Below are 11,764 nucleotides of genomic sequence, written 5' to 3' on the forward strand. Positions count from 1 at the left end.
TGAGTCCCTTCTGCTTCTGCAGGCCCATTGGAGAGAAACCAAAGATCGTGCCTCTAAGCTCCTTCCTGTATCCTCTAGCTTGGAGGAGTGTGCTTATCCTGGTGGCAGTGAGCTGAAGGTTAGGACAGGCTAAAGATCCCAAGCAGATGAATATACTGAAGTGCCAGGATGTGTTGGCCAATAATGCTCCAGGACAGAAATTGCAATCACTGGGAAATTTGTGATCACTGAGCAATTTTTACCGAGCCTACAGAAATCGGCAGAGTCTTATTAAGATAATATATAAGGGATAGATTTCTGTGAATGCTGGCAGGAAGAACTTAAAAAGGGGCCTTGAACACGACTTGCTAGCAGAATCCTTAGCGACTGACATGGCTCTGATACAAGTATCAGTAACAGCAAGAATGAGACCATCCTCTACATAGCCAAATTTGAATTGGCCTCATCCACTGCTTTATTATTTTAATTAGAATGTGTTTGAATGTGAGGTTTGCAACCAACAATTACATCATAGCCCGTGGCCAAAAATGGAATCATATGTCTGTAGACACTTGATATATGAGAAAATCCAAGGAGAAACCCAGCAGAAAACAAGGAAGGGCTTCATATTCTCTCCTAGGTATAGCTGTGTACTAGGTGTCATGTAAAACATAGCATGGAAGCTAGTATTTAATGGATTAAGAAGTGGTGTCAGGCCCATCATCTTGTCACTTCGGACTGTTAAGCGCAATTCAGGCTGCAGGCTGTGAGTTCTGACTGCATCAGCTCTAAGTTTGGTGGGCACTCTTCTGTCCTTTGCTTTTCTCCTTGTTGGTTCTTACTCTCCTTTTGCATTCTGCATCCCTGTGGCAGATAGATTTGTCTTACACTGAAACCTCCTCGAAGAAGGCAGCATCTTACTGTAGGCCATAATCTGCAGCAAGGTCTCCAAGAGTTGTACTATTATGAGTGTCTTTGTGGATATTTTCTTTTGCTTCTGATAAATAAGCTGTGCAATGAGAGAGATTTCCAGATGTGAGAAATTCTGTGAGAGCTTCCTTAATAGAAACAGCATTTGATGCTTGAAAGAGCATAGTAACAAGTTGGCACTGCATCTAAGCCTTTTATAACAGTTTAATTCACACCCTCTCTCCAAATGTAAATTAATCCAGATTGGGAAATGTTGGTAAATCTGAAGCAGTATATGTAATTTGGTACTAGTCTAGGGAATGGGGAAGGAAGAATAGAAGAAACTATGCTGCTCAAACCCTTATATGAGCATTAGGCCAATGTTTTTAAGCCTTCTACTCTTAAGGCTAGTAGTACTGCTAACCCCAACAATCAGCAACTGAGAGTCAGACCCCAGAATTCCAACCCTATACCTGCTGAAAATGCCTCTAGTGTTTAAAACTTTACAGTTCACCTTTCCTTCACAATCAGGAAGGTGAAAATTTGAACGTAACCAGACTAAGTTAGCACTTACGACTCCGGAGCATGGATTTAGAGGAGGAATAAACCTCTCCAGGTTCTTAATAGAAACAGTATGGTAGAAAAACATGATTCTTGAAAAAAAGAGCTTGCTATGAAAATACACACATACAGAGTCACATCTGGAAATGCTTTGTTCACTTTGCATGGATATTCTGCTCGCATTTGTGTTGTTTTTAAACAGAATATTCCCTCATTATGAGGGCTCTTTAAAAACCAGGCCACTTCTCATTAAAACGTTCCTAGGCATACCCCAGCAGAGCACAAAGGCTGGCATCCCGCAGTCAGTCAGACAGGTGGCAGGGCACTTGCATAAAAGCTTCCATTAGCATAAGCACTCCTCTTGTGGTTCTGCTAGTGCTTTTTGCACTTAACTCTTTTCCATCCTCCTTTGAAAGGATGGCTGCATCAGGCCCCTAACCTGGGAGCAGAGCTGTCTGGGGGTTGTACAGGTGATGTGAAAGATTGCAGGGTTTTGGTTACTGCAGATCACCATTTGAGAAGCGCACAACGTAGCAAGCTACCGAATCACTGTATCAACAAGAGAAATAAATTAGTGAAGATATCATTTTGCAGTCCTTGTGTTAATGCAATGCCAATGCACGTGGACACACAAAACTGACTTCCACCTAACTTATGTTACATCGAGCTCTACTGCCAGGAAAGGACTTGAGGTTATTAACTCGGTCAAAGTTATCTATGCTTTTGGAGTACTCTGTAAGGTCATTCGTAACTATGCAGAGTTACTATCTTAGGGGAAGGTGGCCTACATTACTCTCCTCTGGTGTCTTTACTATGCACTGTTATTTCTGCCAATGCATATGTTCTGAGTTCCTGTCTGTCTCTTTGGGTTTCTCATGGTCAGTAAGAAACTAGAGATCCACACACAGGAAGCAGCGACTTCTCCATCTTTTGCAGCTAGAGGACAACACGGAGTGCAGTCCCCTGTCTGAAAACCTTAAGCAGAATTTTCCATTGGCTTTTCGGATAATGTGAATCAGGATGACCAGCACGGGAACTGGGATTTGTCTGAAGCCAACAGACCAATCTAGAACAACTCATCACGCCTGAAACTGAACAGATTTACAACCATTACTCCCAGCATTTTGGCAGTCATTCCAGTGAATGAATGATCATATTACGTATTCCCGGGAAAGGAAGGGGCACAAACTGGGACACGTGAGAAGAAGTCCAATTGCCTTTAAGGAATTGTGAATTCAAAAACTAAGCCCATTTTGACACGGGAAGAAACAGCACCCTGAAAGCATTTTGCCTGCTTCCAATCACACTTAATCACTGGTTGCCACAGAAATCTTCCTCAGGGGAGTGCTGGAGTTGTCTGTGCCTGAAATCCTTTTGTTCCTCTCTCGCACTGCTCAACAGCACAAAGGCCATGTCAGATTTATCTCTAAAGCAAGGCCTGCTTTGTTTGGATTTACCCACTGACCAAATTCAGACATCACAGAAGCTGATGCGACGGGCTGACTCATGCTCCCACTGAATTCTTGTCAAAGCCTATTACTATAAGGTAAAGCCTACATCCGTTTTATCTCCTTGAGCTCTTGCTATGGTGCAGCATCAACTGTCACTTTCTGACAATGGTTTAATGGGTGTAAGGAGCAGTGAATTTGGTAGCAGTGCACTCCATCCATATTCATGAATAGGTGAACTGCGGAGGTGATGTGTCATTCCGAAGTTGGCATGATACCAGTTTTCCAATTGAAACCCTTTCTTCATGTTATTCTTTAAAACTTTTATTGCTTGAATTGACCTTAAAAATATCTTTTCTTTGCCCTCATTACCACAGCTTTTCCCAGCCATCCTAGGAGGAGGGTTTTCAGGGTACGGAACTGGAAGGTCAGGAAGGTTGCAGCCACCTTTAAGAGAGCTGTGGTATACAGGTGATGGAGGTGAGGTGTGCATCCCCCTATTTCCACTGACACCACTGATCCTTCACCCCTGTTATCCTGTCAACATTACTGACGTTCACAGCATTTCCATCCTATTTTAGAGATGTAGAGTTGAAAAAGCAAGTGATGGCTGAGCAAGTCATGGCTGAGTTTTGGCAGATCGTGGACTAAAGGGTTAGATTGCCTGTAATCCTAGGTCAAAACTTCAGCTTCACTCTGTCTTTCATGCATATGCAGCTGGGATCAGAGTTTTAAAAGGTGGTCATGTACCACACAAAGAGCCCACTCGAGTACCCCTGAAAACCCAGTTGTAAAATGTGCCAGTGAGATCCACTGAGTATTTTGGGATAACTACCTTTTTTTTCCCCCAAAACAATAGAAGCTGAGGTCTGTTTAAAACTGGTGCAGTGTCTGCAGCTTCCAACAGTTATATACACATTTTAAACAGCTGGTTTCTTTATATATACCTGCTTAAGCAGCCTGCTCATCCTTGGCTCAGTGCTTCCCGAATGGCATTAAAAACAGAACCTGAGAAAGCAATAAAGAAAACAGCAAACCAGCGGTGAATCCATGGAGCCAGCCAGCAGGAAAATGTTCAAACCCAAACCACCCCACACACCCCCAGCAAAAAAAAGCACCTGCCATTCCCTCATGCATCTGGTCCTTCCTAGAAACTTTAGGGCTCCACTAACTTCAGGGTTTTTAACTCACCCTGAACCAACACATAGCAAAGATGCTTTCTCAAGCCATATTTTGACGATTGAGGAAAGAGTGAATTTCAGGTCCTTAAAGCATCTTTCTTTGTTACTGACTAACAAAACCCCTTAATTAATGCAGACTGAGGATTTCCTCGCAGTGGCTGAGCCCTTATAAAATACCAGCTTCAGCAAAATTCAGACTTTCAGAAGCCAGGAAGTAGAGTGGCAACATTCAGGCAACCTCCGGGGAGCTGGTAATAGGAAGAGGGAACTGCAGTTCTGAGTATTGCTCTGTCAAATGGTACAAGACTTCAGTAAACTATGATCGTAAGGGAGATGGGAGGCCATACCTCTCAGGTGGGACCTCAGCCCCACAGCCCCCAGTATAGACACATAGATGTATTTGTATTCATATACTCTGAGATAGCTGCATACCTCTTTTCATCACGGCATTCTGTGCATTGAATCAGTGCTGGCAGACATGTTTTAGCCACTGGCACTTGTGTAAAGTGAAGTAGGGAAAATATTCAGTGGTCTTAATAATATATATATATGACTAAATATTGGTGAGTAATGGGAAAGATACAGTTTACTTATTATGGAATTGTTTCTAGGAAATTGGGTCAGAGTATGCATGTAAAGGAAGCGTCACTGTAAATACAGCCCACTTTTCCAAAGAGAGTATGTGCCTGTGCTGTAGTGGTCCCATACTATATTCTCTGAAAGACACTGAAAAGGTGAATTATTTCCATTACAGACATACAGAGGCATTGCTATAAAGGTTGGAGTTAATATTGCTTCATTCTCCCCTGTATTTCCTGGTTTCTCAGTGGTTTGAATTATGCTGAGCTCAACTTTCAGGAAGCAAGTGAGCAATCTTAACCATATGTTAGCAAATCTTTTCAGCAAAGTAATGTTTTCAATAGGGACTTCTTTTCTGTAGATCTTAGAAGGTCCTTAAGTGCTTGTAGTTACTACTGCAACAACAGCACTACGGAAATGAGGTAAAGGGAGCCCTGTGACTCTGAAGCCCTGTGTTGTCCATTGTTTCGTGGAAGGGGGTTGTCACCCCTCACTGAAGCATCTGGAAGATGAAGTTATCAAGAGTGAGATGAGAGAATCCTCAGAAATTATGGTTCTATGTAGATTACAGAACTGCCTGAGAACAAAACGATGGCTCTGTGCTCTTCTCCCTCCTCTTCACTCCCCATCAGGAGATGCATAACCCTGCCTGAGAAAATTTCAAGCACGCTCTTCTCTTCCAGCCCTGTGAAGCCATTAGTTTTTTAGAAGCTATTAGCACTTAAGGAGTTTCTCATGCTTCACAGCAAGCTGCTTACAGCCCATCCTCCCCTGCATATGCTAGATTCCCCAAGTCTGGATTTCTATCCTCAGGTCTGGTTTTGAACCCCTTCCAGCGTTCCCCACATCCCAGATTACAGGACAAGGTACTGAAGAGGACAGCCAAACAAGGACTTATCCTTTTCCTCCTAGTGGAGGGTGGGTTCAGGTCCTACAGCAGGAGTGAGCCTGGGGGGTGGTGGTGCTGCAGGGTTCCCCACATTCACTTCTGTTCTCTGCTGTCCACCTGCATTTCCCAGTATCCCATCCATCACCATTCCTTCCCTCCACATAACACTAGACTTTTACTTCACCAGGAAGCTGATTACCGACATGGGTTTAAAAATGGCTCCATTTCCCTGAGTGGAATGTCCTCATATCAAGAAAGAAGTTTCTTTCAGCATTTGGCTTTACAAATGACCAAAGATTAACTAGTTTAGGGGTTTGCTTCTCTCCATCAAGCAGATCAAGAATCAGCTTCAAAGAAGCTGATGAAAGAAGTCCAGACTACATGAAAATTCAAACCCAAACCCAACCTTCATCAAAGGCAGTTTTCTCATTCTTCTGTCTCCTTCCATTTTGTGCAGCATCCTTCTCCCTGCTTTGGCTTTCCTTTTCTTTTTCCCTTCCTGTCTCCCTAAGGAATCTTCTTTTCCAGCTGTAGTGCAACAGTGTTATATTTGATTTCTTCCTTACTTTCCGAAGAGGAGCTGCTAAACAGCATGCTCACAAATACATCAGCAAATACTAACTTGAGAGGTATTACAGGCGTCAGCATGAGACGGACAAACCTGGAGAAATCAAGAAAAAGATTAGGTAAGATCTTAAGAAATGGATTTTGGAAAAACCAATCAAACTCACTGCTGTTCCTTAGGGCAGAGAAACCTGCAAAGCACAGCATGTACCCATGGCTTGTATCGGCCTGACCCTGTCAGTTTTAACCCTGACTTCACTCATTCGCTCTCCTTTGTACTCATTCACAGAAGAGAAACTGTTTTACACTCTATAACTGAGCAGTTCCTATTCAAATCAAACAATTAAGGACACGAGACTCTATTGTGATACACTAGAATAACTATTAATGATAGTGTGGCAATACAGCATCATTGCAAAATCTGATGTATTCTAAATGAATCAGCTCCGTGTTGAGCACTTGGTTATACTTGGACCATGATGTTGAAAACTGGGCACTTCATTAATGAAAACACTGACAAAGAGATTTCAAGTTAAAAAAGGTACTCTGAGTAAGAAGGGAACATGCTCTCTTAATGCACTTCAGCATGCCATGAGCATGAGGGAGTGCATCAGCTGTGCAGAGGGTAACAATTCACCTTCATGACCATTTTAGGGATTTCTGATCAGGAATGCAACCTGAACACTTTGAAATCCCTTAAAAAATATCAACCAGACAAAACAATTCTAAAAGAAAAATGAAGTGAATTGAAATGTCTGGGGCGACCACCTTTTAGTTTATGCAACCCTGTACTCTAACATTATGCGAACTTAAAGCGAAACCAGAGTGATTTAGAAATTAACACGTTTTACTCTAAAAATATAAAACCCCTGGATGCTTTGAAGCTGCCAGAACTTTTGGGTTTTTTGCTTTTTTGAAAACATTTTCATGGAATTCACATGAATTCAAAAAGTATGCACCCCACAGGAGCTGTCTTTTCAGAGCCAATGGACCCACTGGTGTGTTTTCTGTGACCATCTTTAACGCTCCTGCACTGCAGGTATTAAAGAAGACGCACCCAGAGAAGTGATTGTGACACTTCCCAGTGGCTAGTGCCAGCCTTGTTTTTAAAACACTGTCCCTCATTCTCAGCAATGGGCTCCAGTTTTGGTCCTGGTGCCATGGTTTTGCTTCGGCCAACAAAACACTCCCACCTCAAGTTACATCCATGCGAAAAGGAAGGAGATTGTTTAGGGTGGTTAATAAAGGGCCACAAGCTGTAATAGCGTAACAGAGTAAGATGAGGCAGTTCAAGAGACCTGTGCAGGAGCTTCGTGTATAGCAGACCATACTAGGTTGCTCCCTGAAGAGAACAAGTGATGTTCCCCCTGCTCACGACGTTCAGCCCCATTCCAAGAAAAGGCCCACTACAGGTACAGTAATTGTCCTTGCAATCAGAACACTACAGCAGATGACCTAAAATGGGTCATCCTGGTTTATTCTGATTTCATACACTGCTTGCCTTTGCTTGGAGACATCACTGTGCTCGTGAAATGCATTATGGAGGAAGCGAGCACGCAGCCAGGACCCTTTAAACTGGGAGGAAATTGGTACCAGTGCTCTTTTAAACGATTAAACAAAATCTGGGGAGAGAGCAGAAACTGACAATCAGAAGGAATTGGATCTGCAGCTATTGAATTGCCTATCCATTTCTGGCACATTAGAAATGTGTGATTGGTTTCCTTTACATTAGCTGGGATACAGAAACATTCTCTGCCTTATATAATCTCGGCCAGAGAAGCAAAACTGTACCCATCAGATTCCTTGGTTGTAAAAATGGTGTCCTCACCATTTGTGACAACAGTAAATCATTCTGACTGAAAGCAGGCTTCCATTGTGTCCACTCGAGTGTTACCTTCTGCTGCTTGGGGACAGCTCCGCTCTTGTACTCACAAGAGATTGATTGGTCTGAAAGACAATATGCTGCAAACAGGGCATTCAGATGACATTGCCCTTCCCACTGACTTTCCTAAAGACTCAACATGCCTCCCAAGTCTAAAAGTTGTTTCAGAGAATCATAAGCCATGGCTACAATCTTCCACAAACATGGATGTGTAAAAAATGAATCCTCTGATGGACTTTTGGGGACTAATTTGAGTGTTTTTCACTCATCGCTTTGACCTTTGCCTGGGACACGGCATTTTTAGGGGTGTTTCTCCAAATACTGGCTACTGCCATGAAGCTGTTTCACCCAACATGGGAAGACATCCACCTCTGTAGTTAGACGCATGGCCACTCTCTAGCAGTGCACGTCAGTCCGGTGACAAAGTGACCAGCTTATCTGGTAGGTGATCAAGACTACACTGGAGTGTAGTCACAACAAACAGCAGCACACCTGATGAAAATAACCATACTGTGTAAACTTAACCTCAGAGGTAGAGACATGTTAGTAACTGACATGGACAGATTTATCTTCTCAAAATGTGCTGAATTTAGATGATTAACAACACTTATTCCCTGGTTCCATAGATCAAACAGCTCTTTTGGTGCTTACTGAAGCCTGGCTCCATCATTTTCCTTTCTATTTTCCCATGGCTGGTAAGTCAGATAAAGGACTGGGATTCTACTTCATGGTCCTGCTCTCACTTTCAGAAGCCTGTCTACCCCAGATACTGATTCCCAGAAATGTTTATCTTCTGTTGTCTAGATGCATGGTCATCTGTGGGGTTTCACTCCATTTGTGTCCTACTTGTGCCCATTGTTTATTAGACATGCTTTGCTCCATTACTGACCTCAATTATTTGGAACAGACCTTATTTCTAAGGGCAATACAGCTGCATTACTGTGAGTGAGGAGCTTCCTATCAGAGAACCACAGAATGGCTTGGGTTGGAAGGGTCTTTAAAGATCATTCAGTTCCAGCCCTCTGCCATTGGCAGGGGCACCTTCCACTAGAGCAGGTTGCTCCAAGCCCGGTCCACAACCTGTTCCAGCATCTAAGCACCCTCGCAGGGAAGAACATCCTAAGAAAAAAGGATGGTTTAGCACTCGTATGTGATACTAAAGGCACTGTTCAGTGCATAAGCTAGAACTAGTCACAGACTGCTCTTAGGAATTAGTTTTGTGTGTAAATTAGATTAAGCTGGTTTTCATTTTGTAACAACTTTATAGCAAGCAATGGGAACTAAAAATACATTTTAAACATCACTAAGCTGAAAAGTTTCCTTTTAACATTTCATACTGGATTTATTTTATTACCCTATGGAAGAAGTTGGAGAAAAATGGTTCAATTTAGTGTCTTTAATAAAGATATTTACAATTATATTTGTCATAGGTAGGTAATTATTTTAACACTTTTTACGTTTGCCCTGCCGACAAATGGAAGTGTATTACACAGAACAGATTGTTCATCTACCTGAAAGATAGATGTGATTCCTGGTAAGGTATTGGTTGTGCCAAGACACAGCTGAGTTGATTTCCTCCGCTGAGCCATGTCAGTTGATGCCAGTAGAGGCTCTAACACATTCGTAGGGAGCTGCAGAAATGCAGAAGAGTTCAAGAGAAGAAATCAGTTTCCAGGAGCACCCGGTGACCGTATCACTCCTTACATCACTCCTTATCACACTGCTGGGGGTGCCTGCTGGAAAACGGCATCTGCAAAGGGTGAAAACAGGCTGTAAGAAATACACTGTGACTTAACAGTGCTGAGCCCCTGTGGGTGATTCCATGGAGCTGTGGGGCTTTTGTGAGGCTCTGTGAGATCCCACAGCTACCTGATTCCCTGTGACCGTGCAATCAGCCAGGAGAATGTTTCAGTTTACCAGTTCCCTACCTTCATTCAGTCTAAATACTTACTGCAGACTAATTGGCCATCTATTGTCTGAGAGAGACTGGATGAGAAGCATTTGGCTGAGATTGTGCAAGTTCAAAATGATGATTACAGGATTGGAGAAGCAACACTAGCAATTAAGCAAGCAGTAGAGCGGAGGAAGTGCTTCCCATTGACTGTGCAGGCGTTGGCCTGGGATGCTGCTCTCCAGGGATGCAGGTGTTGGGTGCTCCTCAATGTGTAATTGGTGGGTTGCCAAAAAAATCTGTGGCTGCCCCATCCCTGGCAGTGTTCAAAGCCAGGTAGGACAGGGCTTGGAGCAACCTGCTCTAGTGGACGGTTCCCCTGCCCATCCTAGGGGGTTGGAACTAGATCAGCTTTAAGGTCCCTTCAACCCAAACCAGTCTGGGATTCTATGAAAGGTGAGTGGATAACCTGGGCCAGTGAACATTTGCATGCTTTCAACTCCCTCAGGGAGTTCTAACTTCAAGTAGCATCAGTAAGGGAACTTCTGGGATACTTCTAACATCAGGCAGCATCAGTAAGGTTGCTGTAAAGCAGTTCTCCCTTATCTAGTCCCAAACTCCCCTTCCTGAAATAGCTTCTCATGCAGCACAGACCTGCTCATGAGAAGCTGCTCTCTGGGAGACCTGTGCACCAAGCCCTGTGCTGGCTGCCAGAAGATTTCTTGGTAAATCAGATTTCTTCTAGAGCTGGTGCCTTCCAAAGGGCTGAGGAAATACCTCCTGGAGCAGCCTCTGTCTGCGCATGGGTCTGGGTGCATGCTCTCGGGATGAATCAGTAGGAAATCACAGCAGAACAGTTTTGGATGTCCCTCTTTCCCCCTCTGCGGTCTGAAGGCATGGAAGTCTGGTTGACTGAAGCTGAAAAACTGGCAAAGTCATAACTTTTCTATTCTGTCCTGATCCGAAAACGTGTTTTACGGGATAGTCGGGTAAGCTTTGTGCAGTGTGGGGTTTGCATTTACTTTCCCCCTCCATCACGTCAGGTCGAACAGAAACACAAACCCCACAACAAGGTCTCCTCGTGGTTCACGCTGCTGCGTGCTGCCTTTTGTTGTGATTTGTAGCATAAACACACACAAAATACAGGCTAGGAAAGGCAACTGTGTTCTATCTGACAGGCTCCACACCATTTGACAATGTGAGGCTGGAAACCCCTGCACGGAATGGTGGGGGGGGGGTTTGCCACTGACATTAGTGGGAGCACGATGTCAGCCGGTTTTCAGGCAGTACTTATGCTTTAGATCTCGTCCTCTAGTCCTTCTGCCTTTCAAATGAGTGCTGAAGAGTCTTTAAACCACTTAAACATCCGCCCCCTCCTGAATTTCAGACCCAGATACGGTAAGCTGAGCTCAGAAATGCCATATCCTTCCTCTCCGCGCTGGCTGTTTCCATACTCACGGACTCGGTACCGCCGGAGGATGCGACCGAAGTTTCCTTTGTACGTACAGGGCGGCCAGGACGGGACGGGACGGGAGGGTGCCGAGCCCGGCATCAACCCTCCTCCCGCTGCCCCGGCGGGGCAGGAGCTGCGCACAGCGCGCAGGGCACCCGCGGAGCGCTCCTGCTCCGTGCGGCTGCGGGCAGCGGGCTCAGCGCGGCCCCGCCGCCCGCGCGCACAGAGCTCGGGGCCGCTCCCCGCCTCCGGCCGGCCCCGCTCTCCCTGCGCGGCCCGGGGAAGGCGGCTCCCGCCGGGCCCAGCGCGGCGGCGGATGGCGGGGGGGCCGCGCCCGGCGGGGGCCGGCGGGGGCGCCCGCTGAGCAGCGGCGGCGGCGGCGGCGGTGCCGATGCCGGGGGGCCCTGCGCGGCGGGGCGCGCCCGCGG

General features: G+C 45.1%; 1 long non-coding RNA gene across 1 annotated transcript; it reads right to left on the bottom strand.

Annotated features, from left to right (window-relative positions):
* Positions 1 to 9,377: 9,377 nt before the first annotated feature.
* LOC133219705 (uncharacterized) lies at positions 9,378 to 11,341 on the bottom strand. The gene is made up of 2 exons (XR_009727489.1): positions 11,174 to 11,341; positions 9,378 to 9,725 (listed from the first exon to the last, which is right to left on the bottom strand). It is a non-coding gene; the product is annotated as an uncharacterized LOC133219705 (long non-coding RNA).
* Positions 11,342 to 11,764: the final 423 nt, after the last annotated feature.

Source organism: Neopsephotus bourkii, unplaced genomic scaffold (genome assembly GCF_033783945.1).
Source record: "Neopsephotus bourkii isolate Nb327-2 ecotype Australia unplaced genomic scaffold, CSIRO-AGI_Nbou_v1 NB_1373, whole genome shotgun sequence".
Classification (NCBI taxonomy): Eukaryota; Metazoa; Chordata; class Aves; order Psittaciformes; family Psittacidae; genus Neopsephotus; species Neopsephotus bourkii.